Genomic DNA, 16,269 nt, shown 5'->3' with positions numbered 1-16,269 from the left:
TTGTTTGTTTCATTCTCTGTTGGATTTAAAGAATCCATTTGGGTCATGTAACCATATCAATAAATACTCTAATAACTAAAATATACTCCACTTTCTAACTCTGTGACTAGTGTTTGGTCTACATTACCTTACTTCTCTGTAGTCTTAAAGACTCTGGACAATTCAGGACAACTTTAAGAATATCAATTACTCCTGAGACAAGGATCATCAATGGAAAAAATTGATAAGGAAATGCATATTTATCTAGACTCAACAAACCTTTCCACAAAAATAGTAACTTCACAGTGGAAGAACCTAACAGATGCCACTGTGAAGTTAATATTACCAATAATGGGACAAAATGACACCCTGTGACTCCTGATGTGATGCCCTGGGAAGTACACAATATGATCTCTGTATTTGTCCTGCCAAAAAATGCATAAATTGAATCTAATCATAAGGAAATACGGAAAAGCCCAAATTGAGGATATTCTACAAAATAAATGGCCTATCCTTTTCAAAAATTTCAGTGTTCTGAAACACTGAGGATAAATACAAGGGAAGACAGGGACTTACCTGGTGGCGCAGTGGTTAAGAATCTGCCTGCCAATGCAGGGGACACGGGTTTGAGCCCTGGTCTGGGAAGATTCCACATGCCGCGGAGCAACTAAGCCCGTGCACCACAACTACTGAGCCTGCACTCTAGAGCCCATGAGCCACAACTACTGAGGCTGCATGCCACAACTACTGAAGCTCACGCCCCTAGAGCCCGTGCTCTGCAACAAGAGAAGCCATCGCAACAAGAAGCCCATGCACCGTAACGAAGAGTAGCCCCCGCTCGCTGCAACTAGAGAAAGCCCGCGTGCAGCAACAAAGACCCAAAGCAGCCAAAAATAAATAAATAAATAAAGACAAGGGAAGATAAAAAGAGACTAAAGAGACATAAAAACAACATGCAATACATGATCGTGGACTAGATTTCTGAACCAGAAAAAAAAATGCCATTAAGGACATGATCAGCACAACAGGCAAAAACCTGAATAAGATGGCAAAGCTAACAGTGTTGTATCAAAGTTAAATGTCCTGATTTGGATAATTATACTACAATTGGGTAAGTGAATGTCCTGGTTCTTAGGAAATATACACTGAAGTATTTAGGATTAAAGGGGCATGAATGCCTGAAACTTACTCTCAAGCGGTCCAGAAAAAAATAAAACGTATATATAGATAATAGAATCCTAAAGTAAATGAGGCAAAGGTAACAACTGGTGATTCTGGGTGCAGAGTATAGGAGGGTTATCTGCAACTTTCCTACAAATTAGAAATGATTTCAAAGTAAAAGGTTTAAAAAAAAAAACGGTATCAACTACTCTTTTTCCCTTTATACTAAATAGCGCCAGACTAGTATGCTTTTATGGTTTTCCTTACTACTCTTTCTTCTTGTTGATGTCAATGAACTCTGGCTGCCTCTAGGTTTCATGTCTATTTTACAGAGAATTGTCAGGAGAGAAGGCAAGGCAGGGCTGAAGGCTTGCACTACACAGTAAACAGCATGGGGTTTGCAACAGCTAAAATGATCTTCAGAGCAGCTTTGTACTGTGTTTTAGGATTAGCAACAGTCAATAACTTTAAATCTCATGAAAATACTATGAATACATTTTGCTTGTGCAATACCATTTCCATCATCTCTGGATCTTCAAAATCATAAATAATACGCTCTGAAATATCTCTGTCAGACACAAAATCTAACGCTCTAAAAAAATTAATGATGAAAATGTCTGAGTTAATATATGGTAGGGTTGCCACAATGTGCTGACCAATAGCACTCTTTTTGCACCCTAGGAAAAAAAACATCATTAGAATATGAGGACACAGAGATCGTAGCCATATATAAACATCATAAGAACCATTTCATATACATGTTCATTATATGTATTTCAAAAGAAGCATGCCTCTCATATTTTAAGGAACGTCCTATGGCTGCTTTTCAAACCAATGGAACAGGTTTACTCATTTGATGGACAGACTGGTCATTTGGACCTGAGAGAACTTGCATTATCTACTCTCTCTGTCTGCCAAGATCCTCTAGAATTCCCCAAGGCTGGATTTGGAAATGACCTTTGGCTGCAAAACACAGACCCCCAGTCCTTTCCCCCAACCAAAAAAATTAAAAACTTTGGAAGAAAGAAAGAAATGAGGGCAAAATAAGAGAGAATATGGATAGACAAATGTGGGAAAAGCTAAGCACAAAATGAAAAATAAATATTAACTCTTAGTTGGTCTGTGAGGTATCTCCACATACGAACAATGTTTCAAAATTAACAAACAGCCTCTCTCATATAAGCGTCTCTTTTCCAATTTTTCCCCCTTTAATTGCAACACAGACAGAAATGAAATAAAAGTTACTAGCTTACACTGCATTACACAACACCTGGTTTCTCAGTTTTAATCAAATTTCTTTCCTTCAATATCAAATTCTATCTTCTCTTGGCCTCATAACCCTACATTATCATGGTCCATCTAATAAAAAGTTTCTGTTGTCTTCCTCCTCCTACTTCAGGCCTTCTTCCTTAGAAACCTCATCCCATCTCACGGATGTTCAGTAACAACTTTACATAAAGGATATGCAAATCTTCATCTTGATCTTTTTCCTGTACCGTCAACCCTCATGTCTCCGATTGCTATTTCATTCTTTCGACTTAGATACCAATTATTCCATTCAGTCTATTATTTGTTTCATCAAAAAAAATTTTCTGAATAAGCAAAACATTAAAGCAGAATGCCTACATCATGCACCACCCAAAATCTTTTGTCTAAAAATGAACTCACTAGGTTCACTCTAAAAACCAATTCTTGGGAGTTCTCTATTTTATCTAGGACCTCAGAGTAAGAACCATACAATCTTAATCGACTCATTCTCATATTATATCAAATTTATCACTATATCTGGATGATTTTCCTTTCTCTGCCACTAATTAATTCATTTTGCCCATAGCTGCCATGATAATCTGTCTAACATACTGGGTTCTTACTTTTGCCCTCCATAATCCAGGCCAATGCTTATCAACAAAAAATGCACATCACAGTCACCTGGGGATCTTTTCCAAACCCTTGTGCTTGGGCCCCGTTCTACCCCCATTCACAAGTAAAAACCATTTTAATTCTTTAAAACACCTATTCTACATGGGATTTTAACTTCAGGCACTTAAACATCTCTGATGTTCAAGACTCCTTCTTTATAAAACTTATAAAAGTGATATTAGACTCTGCAGAACTGTTTGTAAGAGCACAAGACTGGAAACCTAAATGTCCATCAAAAAAGAAATGGTTCAAAAAATTATGCTACATCTACACATGGAATATCACAGCTCAAAAACAATGATCAATTGCTGATCTAAATATATTTTTAAAGGATACCAGCAACCTTCAAACAGTGCATATGTTATGCTCCCATTTATAATTTTGTGTTAAGACTATTTCTGGATGGATTCATGAGAAATTATCAAAAACAGCTACCACAGGACTTCCTTGGTGGCGCAGTGGTTAAGAATCTGCCTGCCAATGCAGGGGACACGGGTTCGAGCCCTGGTCTGGGAAGATCCCACATGCTGCGAAGCAACTAAGCCCATGAGCCACAGCTACTGAGCCTGTGGTCTAAAGCCCGCAAGCCACAACTACTTAAGCCTGCGCACCTAGAAGCCTGTGCTCTGCAACAAAAGAAGCCACAGCAATGAGAGGCCCACGCATTGCAACCAAGAGTAGCCCCAGTTCACCGCAACTAGAGAAACCCTGCGCACAGCAACGAAGACCCAACGCAGCCATAAATAAACAAACAGCTACCGCTGGGGAAGAAATCTGGGGATCAAAGGAAGACTACTTTTTATAGTGTACCCTTTTTTGTAATTTTTTGAACTATTTTAATGTGCACATGTGCCTTATTCAAAACAATTTAATAAAAAATGTACATGAAATTAAATAAGAGTTGATTACAACAAATTTCCAATACAGTTGTAAAGATTAAATCAAGCAAACTGAGTAACATAATTGGCACATAGCAAATATTCAAGAAATGCTAGCTGTTATTATATTACAGTATTATAAGCAACATGCCTAGGGTAGGCAGCTACTAAGATAGTGCTCGATGATCCCTGCCTACTATTACTGCCTTGTATAATCCCCTCCCTTAAGTATGGACTGGATGTGCTGACTTGCATCTAATAAATAGAACTTGGTAAAAATGATAGGATGTTGCTTCCAAGATTAAGGTATAAAAAGATGGTGATTTCTAGGAATTCCCTGGCAATCCAGTGGTTAGGACTCGGCGCTTTCACTGCCAGGGCCTGGGTTCAATCCTTGGTTGGGGAACTAAGACCCTGCAAGTCTCGAGGCGCAGCCAAAAAAAAGAAAAACAAAAAAAAAGGTGACTACCATCCTGCCCTTATGCTCTACAAATTTTCTTAATTACTCTCTCTGCCAAAGTGAGCTGCCATGTTATCAGTTGCTGTATGGAGGGGAGCCAAGCAGCAAGGAACTGATTCCTGCCAACAACCATGCAAACGAGCCTTAAGATGATGACTGCAGCCCAGACAAATAACTTGACTGAAGCCTTGTGAGAGATACTTAGCTAAAGGACCCAATTAAGCCACATCCAGAAACTGTAAGATGATAAATGTTGCTACTGGAGTGATTTATTACACAGTAGTAAGTAAATAATAAAATACCTAGCATATAACACTGATAATATGCTCCAGAAAAACTTTTTGACTAAACATGCAGTCTGGTAACTTACAAAACTAGACCAACAGGAATAAACCCAAACAATATCATGTAATAGTCCATACCTGTCCTCCTCTTGCCAGCATGCTAACCCAGATAGTGGGTCAAAAGAATTCTCCAGACATGATCTACACTCTCCTGTAGGCATATTTAGAATCCTTTTTGGCAAACACAAAGGTTGTGTTTGTTGCCATTTTCTCTTGACCAATCAGAACCTACATGGACAATAAAAGTTACAGCCATAAAACCCACAAGGTCCTTGAAGTAGAAAGAAGCATGAAATCTGCATCTTAATTTAATCTCATCATACAGGCTCACTGAAACATCAATTCTTGAACTTTACAAACTCCATTTTGCAAAAATGCTCCACAGAAACATACAAGTTTGAACAACTGACCAAATTTCTAGTGCGTATTATATACAGCTAAATAAAACTTTGGTTTATATAAATTCAGCTGTCACCCCCCTAAATAATTCAACTACCACTTTCAGATTATTCTATAGAAAAGCTTACTTTTTAATTTCAACTTTCATAATTTAAATCTTAATGATAATTGTGTAATTTTTAAAAAATAATGCTACTAGGGCTTTCCTGGTGGTGCAGTGGTTAAGAATCCACCTGCCAATGCAGGGGACATGGGATCGAGCCCTGGCCCGGGAAGATCCCACATGCCGCGGAGCAACTAAGCCCGTGCGCCACAACTACTGACCCTGCGCTCTAGAGCCCACGAGCCACAACTAATGAGCCCACACGCCACATCTACTGAAGCCCGCGCACTTCAGAGCCTGTGCTCCGCAATAAGAGAAGCCACTGCAATGAGAAGCCCGCGCACCGCAACGAAGAGTAGCCCCCGCTCGCCGCACCTAGAGAAAGCCTGTGCACAGCAACGAAGACCCAACACAGCCAAAAATAATAAACAAATAAAATAAGTTTATAAAAATAACGCTACTATACCTTTTCTGATCCATTAATAATGAAGTAGCCATCAGGATCCAAGAGGCATCCATGTAACTCACAAAGATCATGATCTGCTAAGCCATTTAGTAGATAGTAAATTGAATGCAACATAACTGGAACTTTACCAATAAAGGTTTTCTGATGCTGCATCTGAAGTTGTTCTTCACCTTCTTTAATGACTGTTTCTGTTATAAAGTGGAGCAGAAAATAAAAGCAGATCACAAGTTAATAGTAAGGTAATTGTTAAAACCCTCAACTGGTTAAAACTGCATTTTCTAAACTGTATTTCAATATCAGCTGCTGGAATAACTCTTTCTTACGTGAGATTTCTTAATCTGGCTTCACGTGGCAACACTGGTGAAGCAGCACCATCTCTTATGGGCTTGGAGAGGTAAAGCTGTTCAAACTTCAGCAAATATCTTGGCTAAAATGAAACCAAAAAACATGAAAAGGGTGAATAACTTTTTTCCATAAAACTTTTGATGATTCCATTTAAACCACCATTAACATTTTGAGTAGAAAAAACTCTATAAACCGACTAAATCAATCCACTTTAATATGGGTACTCTCCAAAGTCAACAGCCATATTTCACAGACATAAAGTTTTATACTTCATCACTTTCTTAAGGTGTAAGACAAAAAGCAACATTTATCAAGAGTTAATATATCGCAAGTAAGTAAGACTATACACGTATCATACGCTCTGAATTTATATGAAACAATTAAAATGGATTTGCACTAATGATCTACACAGCCGTTTCATGTGCCCTCTCCTTCATTCAGGTCAGAAGTACAGTTACCAGGAAAAAAAGAAAAGATAAATTTGGACAATTAGAACTATACTCTAATCTCATCAATAGAACATAGAAAAACTAAACCTAACTCTTCAATTAAACATAAAGAAAATCCTAATTACTACTCTACATAAAGGACTGAATACTTCTAGCCCTGGCTGACTATAGCTCAGCCCTTAGCAGAAAAAAAAAGTTTTCAGTAACATATCTATTTGTTGCCCAATAAAACAAGACCCACGAAAACTTTCCAATTATAAATGGATAGTGTATTTCTCTCTAGATCAATTCTCAGAGGAGGAGAAGATGAGAGTAAGCAGACCATTAAAGGTAAATTGTTGACACCCAAGCTTCCCAAACTGGAGTAGGAAAAAAGCATAGAGAACTGGTGGTGATAATGAGTCAAATGGAAGCCAGCCATCCAACTACTCATTTCTACTATCACTCTAGTATAGGACATTATTATCTGAAACCCAAGCTATACCAAGATTTTAATCTGACTCCAGCCTCTCCACGCCAAGTAAACATGATCTCCAAAGTAACCTTTCTAAAATAATGCTTCATGCACATTCTTTGACAATCTTTCCACAATTCCCCTTGACATCCAATGACATCCAAAGGCTGTGACAATCTGGTTTCATCTTATCTTCTACTAATACCTATCAAAAACAAATCAAACCAAAAATCATATACTGTTATAGACCCTAAAATCTATCCCCAAGCCAAATATTGATATACCAAGTATTTATTTGCTGAAATGATTAAGTATCTTTTCTCTACTAAGACAAGTCCTACCCTGCCCTTCAGAGTTAAAGTCCCTCCCATCTCTTCCTGTAGGCTCTGATATACCAGCTTGAGACATCTCTTCCTCCATAAGTACTTATGACACTGGCACTTTGAAAATGCTACATTATAATATTGTTGTCTCTCTTGTTTTGCAAAGACCACGAAGAGAAAATGCTCTAAGTATAAAAAAGGCATTTTATGCCCATTTTCCAACACAGTGCCAGAAGTGCCAATTATTTTTGTTCTTAACAGCAGAAATCTGTGCAGCACCTCCAGTCAGAATGAGAATAATACATCAGCCCTTACAAGATAAGCTACAGAAAAGAGGGACTGAACTGGCCGGAAGTAATATTCTCTCTTTCTGTCTAATTCTATTTCTGGGGCTCTCCCTACTTCCCCTTGTTTTTCAGTTTTCCCTGTCCCTCAAGGCCCATCATGCTGCCTCTCTACTCAAAAACTAGGGTCAGTCATTATTATTCATGTAAAACTAGATTCTAAAATTATAGCCTTGGGACTTCCCTGTTGGTGCAGTGGTTAAGAATCTGCCTGCCAATGCAGGGGACATGGGTTTGATCCCTGGTCCGGGAAGATCCCACATGCTGTGGAGCAACAAAGCCCATGTGCCACAACTACTGAGCCTGTGCTCTAGAGCCTGTGAGCCACAACTACTGAGCCCACGTGCCACAACTACAGAAGCCCGCATGCCTAGAGCCTGTGCTCTGCAACAAGAGAAGCCACCTGAATGAGAAGCCCGTGCACCGTAACGAAGAGTAGCCCCTGCTGACTGCAACTAGAGAAAGCCCCCGCGCAGCAACAAAGACCCAATGCAGCCAAAAATAAATAAAGTTATATAAAAAATAAGTTAAATAAAGTTATAGCCTTGCTATGATTTTAACAATGCTAAAAAAACATGCATATGAAAACAGAGACTACAATGAACTTAGAAAAATTAAAACAGCTAATATGATTGATGGTTTTCCTTTATTATATCTTCTATTGTTATGATAATGTATTTCATGCAACAAATAATCAAGGGAAAAAGTCCTTCACATACTTTTTCTTTTATGATTCCTTACACTGTAAAAGAAAAAAAGTGAGGTTTTTCCGAAGCAATATAACTATTTCTGGCTTGCTTCTCTTAGTAGTCTATCATATCTCTGAGTTCTGTCTTACTGGCTATTAAATACTTACTATCTGAATAAGGATTAGGGTTTTACATTACTTGCAAAAATGCATCTCTTCATTAGTAAGAATAAATCAGGAGCTGATTGATGATACTAGAAGAACACTACTAAAAACACCTACAGACCCTCTTCTTTTTTTTTTTTTTAACTGTTAGGCCAGGTGAGTTAAGGACTGAAATTTCAAATCAATACTCTTATTTATGTTACTTTATTAGAATAACCATTTTACTGGTTCTTCAACTTCTCTACTAGCATGCTCTACTAGCATTCAACAACATGAATGGACCTTTAGATAATTATGCTAAGTCAGATGGAGGACAAATACCATATGATTTCACTCATATGTGGAATCTAAAAAAAAACCCCAAACCAAACCAACCAACAAACAAAAGAACAGAAAAACAAACTTACAGATATAGGACAGATTAATGGTTACCAGAGGGGAAGGGAGTTGAGGGGTAGTTGAAATGGGTGAATGGGATCAACTGTACGATGATGGATGGTAACTAGACTACGGTGGTGATCACTCTGTTGTATATACAGATGTTGAACTATAATGCTGTATTCCTGAAACTTATATAATTTTTAAAAAGGATTAAAAAAAGATAAAATAAGAACTCTAGGCGGGGTCTGCAGGGAGGAGAGCGGCCGGGGTTGGTCAGGGCGCATGCGGCCGGTGGCGCCTGCACGACCCGGTCCCGGTCGGTTCGGGGCTCCGGCGCCCCGCGCCCGCTGGCCGCGCGCCGCGTCCCGGGCCGCCGCCTCAGACGCCACTTGTGGAATTCTTTCCCCCGGCGGCTGTAACTTTAAACCGGCCTGAGCGAGGCCTATTTTTAGTCAGAAGCCAGCCACCGGAGAATGGCTGTGGAGAACGCTGAGATGGAGGGCCAGCCCGCCACTTGAAGATTCCTCACCAAGTGGCCGGGAAGGACCGGCTTGACCTAGGAATCCTTCTTTGAGATTTCAAGGTTCTGTCGCCCCCTTCCAGGGTTGGCCGGACTGGTTGCTGAGGGGCTTTTGACTGAGGGTGCTGCCCGAGCCTGGGGAGCTGTACATGAATGAACCGCATCGCCTGGCCTCAGAGCGCTGACTCTGAGGCCACCACGCATGAGCCCGGGCCACCCTCCTGCAGAAGTCACAACAGGCGCTCCTTAGGGACCGGCTTGTGGTGGTGAGGAGCCAGGAGATGCATGTAGGTGCCAAGTACCGCCAGGCCTCCCTGTACGTGGGTGACCTCCACGCGGATGTCACCGAGGACCTGCTGTTTAAGAAGTTCAGTGCTGTGAGGCCCGTGCTGTCTATCCGCATCTGCAGGGACCTGGTCACCTGCCGCTCTCTGGGCTATGCCTACGTGAACTTTCTGCAGCTGGCAGATGCCCAGAAGGCCCCGGACACCACGAACTTTGACCCTATAAAGGGCAAATCCATCCATCTCATGTGGTCTCAGCGTGACACCTACTTGAGGAAATCTGGAATTGGGAACGTGTTCATCAAGAATCTGGACAAATCCATTGATAACAAAACCCTTTATGAACACTTTTCATCTTTTGGGAAGATCCTGTCCTCCAAGATGATGAGTGATGATCACAGCTCCAGGTGCTATGCGTTCGTACACTTTCAGAACCAGATTGCCACCAACAGGGCCATCCAGGAGATGAATGGGGCACTGCTTAAGGACTGCAGGCTGTTTGTTGGCAGATTCAAAAGCCGCAAAGATCGGGAAGCCGAGCTCCAAAACAAAGCCAGTGAGTTCACCAATGTTTACATCAAAAACTTCGGAGATGACATGGATGATGAGAGACTGAGGGAAGTTTTCAGCAAATATGGGAAAACCCTGAATGTTAAGGTGATGACAGATTCCAGTGGGAAATCCAAAGGCTTTTTGGCTTTGTGAGTTTTGATAGCCATGAGGCTGCCAAAAAGGCTGCTGAAGAAATGAATGGAAAGGACATAAATGGACAACTGCTTTTTGTAGGCCGGGCACAAAAGAAAGCAGAGTGACAGGCTGAGTTAAAGCAAATGTCTGAACAGCTGAAACAGGAAAGATTTCGGCAGTGCTGGGGGGCAAAACTCTATATTAAGAACCTGGATGAGACCACTGATGATGAAAAGCTACGGAGGGAATTTTCTTCATTTGGATCAATTAGCAGAGATTAGTTAAGGTAATGCAGGAAGAAGGGCGAAACAAAGGGTTTGGCTTGATCTGCTTCTCCTCTCCTGAGGAGGCCACTAAAGCAATGACTGAGATGAATGGCCGCATCTTGGGCTCCAAGCCGCTCAACATCGCCCTGGCCCAGAGGCTGTAGGAGAGGAAAACTTAATGCACCAGCCAGTGTTTGTAGCAGCTTGGGGGATGTTAGTGATCTCTGCCTGAATCCTCCTCAGTAAATTTCAAATCCCAACTGATGGGTGCTTAGTTTAGTAAACATTAGGATCGAAGGTTTTGTATACAAAGCTATTTATTTTTCTTTGGAGGAAAAATAAGTGAATCTTAGAACCTCGGTTCTTTTTATAGAGGCACACCATCTAATTATAATATGGTATATTTTTCTGATTTTGATGTAGTGCTAATAGCAATAAGTATAATTAGATATATTTTTACTGCATTTTGAACCAACTGAAGTGTGGTAATTATTTGCATTTATTGCATACTTATTTTAATAATATTGCTAGCTTCAATTTCTTCCATGAAAATATGCCCAAAGTAGTTCTTATACCCAAGGATTGCAAAGTAATTTATTGTTACAAACAGAAATCTTCTAATTTCTCACCTATTTTTTTTAAAGAAACCAAAGTTTAAAAATTGCTACTACAAACTCAATATCTAATTTCATTTTGAATTAATGTTTAAAATACTAGGAAATAGTTGAATTTCCTTTCAATTTATATCCTGAAATGGTGTTTTTCTGATGGCTGAAATTAATGATGGAGTTTTTTAATGTTGCCTACAAACCTGCTTTATAGGATATTTTACTGTTCTTTCCATTGGTTGACATAATCCAGGTGCTTGCTGGTTATCAAAATTGTGACTTGAATAGTAAAACCTTAACTTCCACATTTCTTAAGTTATAAGCCTGTATCATTTCAGGTCAAAAAGTTGGCCTAGGGGCTTCCCTGGTGGCGCAGTGGTTGAGAGTCTGCCTGCCGATGCAGGGGACACGGGTTCGTGCCCCGGTCCGGGAGGATCCCACATGCCGCCGAGCAGCTGGGCCCGTGAGCCATGGCCGCTGGGCCTGCACGTCCCGGAGCCTGTGCTCCGCAATGGGAGGGGCCACAACAGTGAGAGGCCCGCGTACTGCTAAAAAAAAAAAAAAAAAAAAAAGTTGGCCTACTCTTAATTCTCTTCATACATATACAGCATAAAATTATGCTTTAAGTTTTGAACCAGGTACCAACATTACAAAAGTCATATATAGAAAACACAGACATTCTCTTTAACAACTGTATTTTCTAATCTCTGTTATACGTTGTAACATGTAGTGATATTGTCTCAGGGTTCAAAACAGTAAAAGTTTATGAACTCCACGTCTCCTTTATTAGACCTTAAGAGCTATGTAACCTATGAAGGCTCACTTTTAGCCTTGATTGATCAGAAGTTCGCTAATTGATTTTCTGATAAATGGAAGTTGTATCACTTAGGCTGCTTTCCAGCATGATTTTTATTTCAGTCCCATTCCCAGATCTTTTATTCTCTTCTGCCTTTCCTCTATATTACTCAGCTCCTCTATACTTTTTAAAAAGGGTTTTATTATACTGACTTTTACTGTGTGCTGTTTGAAATCCACTTCGGAAATAGATGCAAGAGTTATTTATTTACATTTAAGTAATTACTTTTAAAATTCTGATTCTCTCATACCAAAGGTGTCTAAAAATAGTTTTGTTGTTGTTGTTTTATTTTTTTTTACTCTGCTTTGTTGTTTCCTGTAACCATATATTCAAGTCTTCTGTTTCATATATTACCAGTACAAAAGAAATATTAAAATATTTCCGTGGCAATACTTTAGCTATGAAAGAATGAGAAAATCTGTTTGTTTTTTTTGTATGAACTATATGTATATTCACTGTACATTTTCTAAATTTAAAATCTCTTTAGACAATGAAAAAATTATGGACAATGAAAAAATTACGGCAACACATAATCCTATTATGCAGACAGATCTTCTGTTAACATTTCTTGCATCTCCTCCCAAATTTCTCTATATTTATACACATGATTTAACAAAAATGGAATCATGCTATAAACCTTGCTTGAAACTGCTTTCTTAATTTGACAATACGCCATAGTCAACTTCCATGACCACAAATAATTATTTGCACTATAATTTTAATGACTTTTATCTTTCCTTTAATGTTTGTACCATAATATAACAATTTCCTCTTGATAAACATATAGGTTGCTAGATTGTTTCCTCCCTTTTTTTTCCTCTATCATAAACAACTTGGAGATAAACACCCTTTGCAAATTCTTAAAAGCTGATGTATATAATTATTTTCTTCAGAAAATGTATGATTCATTGGAATTAACGTTTAATATTTAAATTGCCCAAATGCTGTTCAGAGATTTGTGCCACTTAATATTTCTGCTATGAGTATGGAGGATTGCTCATTTCCATATACTCTAAGAACAAACGATTTTGTTTAAGTTGTTGTCTGATTCAACATGACATGTAAAAACAAAATATTTCATTGTTATTTTACTTTTTTATCACCTCAAAAGTTAAACAGCGTTTCTTGTAAAAAAAAACACAAAAAACAAAAAAACCCTCTATTTGAATGACCGTGAAGATGATGATATCAATGACTAAAATATGGAATGGGTAAGAATTTCAACTTTAGGTTAAAATTATTCTATTTTGAATATGTTAAAGGTAAGATGAGAATAAGTCACTGAAGTGAAAATATTCAGCAAATGACTGATGATAACAAATGGAGCAAGAGTGAGAGATCAGAATTAGTAGTGTAGATAGAGAGAAATCACAGAATGATGCCTTAAAGAAGAACAAAGAATCTAAAAGAGTAGATGTACTGTTTATAAGGAATAGACACTTGTTCATGTCAGGGATGGGGAAGGAGCTATACAATGAAGATACAAGTAGATATAAGTGCAAGAGGAATCTCTCCCCTCACCACCACACAGGAAGAGCTGCATAGCTGGACTCAGCTTCTAGCCTCCTCTCCTTAGTAACTAACTCCCCCATCCTCAGATTAATTTTCTGAAACAACATGTGTAGCCCAACTAATCATCAGCCTCCCATTTTGACATCATCAGATTACCACACAGGTTACTGGCCAGCCTACAGATTGGCTGGCTTTGGGTCAAAGTCCCACCCTGATTCAATCCACCATGGCCACCAATATTAGAAGTCAGATGCTATGGTAGAGAACACAGTACACAATCATCCCTGTACAAGGTATGGCCTCGAGAATGGTGGGTGCAATTTCCTTCAGTAGAGACTGTGAGCTGACAGGAAAGAAAAATTTCTCACAATGATCTGGGTTAGCCATTGATATGTAAGAAGCACCTAGAAGGCACTGTCCGTAAGATAAATAGCAATGGTTTTTATGGACAATTTACAATGAAAAATCTTTACAAAACTATGAACAAGTTTCAGTCCCCCACGGAGCTGAACCATAGTTAGTTTCCCCCAAATCATTAGAACAGTAGTACTTCATTCAAATGCTATTCTTTAAACACCTAAACTCTATGAATAGTTCATATTTATGCCATCTACCATCATAATTGTACAAGAAATCATCTTATTGAAAGCATTGGTTATATTAAGTAATATCACATTCACAATGCTTGGGACAGATCACTTGATGTTAAACAGTGAAAAAACAAAATGTCATCTCACAATAGCCAAAGCACCTATAATCAATTCAAGTATAAGCATCTAATAATTTATTTTGTAACAAATGTTAAATGCAATGACTGGTCAAATAGAGTATTTTATCCTTGAGCAACCTGTCACATACATTGAAAACAATTCTCTTTTGGCTAAGATCAAAATATTCTTTCTCCCTAGAGATTACAGAATTTAGGCATAGCCTACAGAATATAGGCATTTACTAATAAAATGTCTCTTGGTGTTTAATACTCAAACATCATAGAAAATACAAAATATCTCAGTAAGAAGTTTTTATAGTCATGTTTAATAGGGAAAATAGATATGTATTTACACACCAAAAACTCAATAGATTTTTAACAAAACAATGTTCAAGACAGGTTCACTTATCCTCCAAATACAACTAGTAGAATGTCAGAAGCATGTGTTCTTTGAAAAAGGAGAAAGGGTCAACTGAGAGGATGTGCATCTTGGAGATGGCAAGGCTCAAAGAGGCATCATAATGTTACTATATACAAAGCAACTGTCAGTTTGGTAAGAGAGGAGAGTTTTTACATTTTACATCCTGTAGCAGGATGTTACTTTATTTAGTTAAAAGTTACTCTTCTTACCTATATGTAAGGCTTCTTACTGACTTTTACTACAGTTAATTATACTCAGAATTGAATGGGAATTTGTGTTGAAATACTACCACCTAATGTAACTTCATCCATTTAAAATAATGAGAAAACAAAGGAATCAAATTAACAGCACCTAATAGGCATCATGTGCCTCCTGATATAATGCACTAAGAGCAGAAAATTCACTGTTTCCAAAAGTAATCATCTGAATCCAATTATGAGGAAACCCAAACTGAGGGGCATTCTAAAAAGTAACTGGTCTGTATTCTTCAAAAATGTCAAGGTAAGGAAAAACAGAAAAAGAGTGAGAAACTGTTGTAGATTATGGGAGACAAAAAAATAAGGCATGGAAACTAACTGCACTATGTGCTCTTATGTTGGATCCAGGATCAAAAAAATTTTTTTTATTTTGTTATAAACAACGTTAGTAGGACAACTGGCAGAATTTGGATATGGTTTCTAAATTAAATAAGATAACTGTATTCATATTTAATTTCCTGATTTTGATGAGTTCTATTATGAGTATGTAAAAGAATGTTCTTATGTAACCAAATTACTCTCAAATGTTTCAGAAAAAAAATATACGTAGAGAGAGAGAAAAAGGAAAAGACAAAGAAAATGTAATATAAGGTTAACATTTATGGAATCTGGGTGAAGTACATACATGATTTCTTTGTGTAACTTTTGTGTAGGTCGGAAATACTTCAAAAGTTAAAGTTAAATATTTAAATAAATAAATAAAATGAGAAACCAGCTCTCATGTAGCATATTCATATAGAACATTTAATTTTCAAAAACAGAATTAGCAGGAAATCCCTGTATAGGTTATAGTGCTTTTCAAGTTGATTCAGTTTGGTCTAAAAAGTTACCTGATTACAATCTAGCATGCCTCTTGCCACAAATCTGGGGGATTTCATCCTCCTCCTCCTCATACTGCATACCTACAAAAAACAAAAATATTCTCACTTTCAGTAAAATGCAACCAGTTAACATCTTGCTCCTATGATATGATGTAGCAGAAACACATAACTATCTCCTAAGTAAAAAACAATCCTTTTACCCCACTTTTCTAAAATTTCAACTACATTAACTAAATTGTAATGAAATAATATTCATAGGTCTATGTATACATATGTCTGTGTCACACAGGTATTCTCCCAAAACACTAAGAGGCTTCATGACAAAGGTTCAGTGTAAACTGTGTGAATTTTAAGTATTCCATCTTCTCCAGAAAGTCCATGTAATTCTCATTAATAGCTAACTATTGATAACTAGGAACAAGGTCATAGTCCTCTGACCAATAGGCTCCTTGGAGACATTTGGGTAAGA

The 16,269-nt window shown here is 38.1% G+C and overlaps 1 long non-coding RNA gene and 1 pseudogene across 5 annotated transcripts in view; one reads left to right on the top strand and one right to left on the bottom strand.

Moving 5' to 3' along the window:
* LOC132597359 (uncharacterized) overlaps positions 1 to 16,269 on the bottom strand; it is a 36,600-nt gene that overhangs the window by 9,639 nt on the left and 10,692 nt on the right. For 3 of the 5 annotated variants that reach the window (XR_011377485.1, XR_009564025.1, XR_009564023.1), the window contains exons 2-5: positions 15,810 to 15,881; positions 6,034 to 6,137; positions 5,711 to 5,898; positions 4,821 to 4,970 (exon numbers count right to left, since the gene is read on the bottom strand). This is a non-coding gene — a long non-coding RNA (uncharacterized lncRNA). The remainder of the gene's footprint in view (positions 1 to 4,820; positions 4,971 to 5,710; positions 5,899 to 6,033; positions 6,138 to 15,809; positions 15,882 to 16,269) is intronic. The other 2 variants (XR_009564024.1, XR_009564026.1) reach the window with 1 other exon arrangement.
* LOC115865707 (polyadenylate-binding protein 4-like) lies at positions 9,661 to 10,780 on the top strand (annotated as a pseudogene).

The sequence above is a fragment of the Globicephala melas genome, chromosome 5, assembly GCF_963455315.2.
Source record: "Globicephala melas chromosome 5, mGloMel1.2, whole genome shotgun sequence".
NCBI classification, from domain to species: domain Eukaryota; kingdom Metazoa; phylum Chordata; class Mammalia; order Artiodactyla; family Delphinidae; genus Globicephala; species Globicephala melas.
This window is presented reverse-complemented; position numbering and strand designations above follow the sequence as displayed.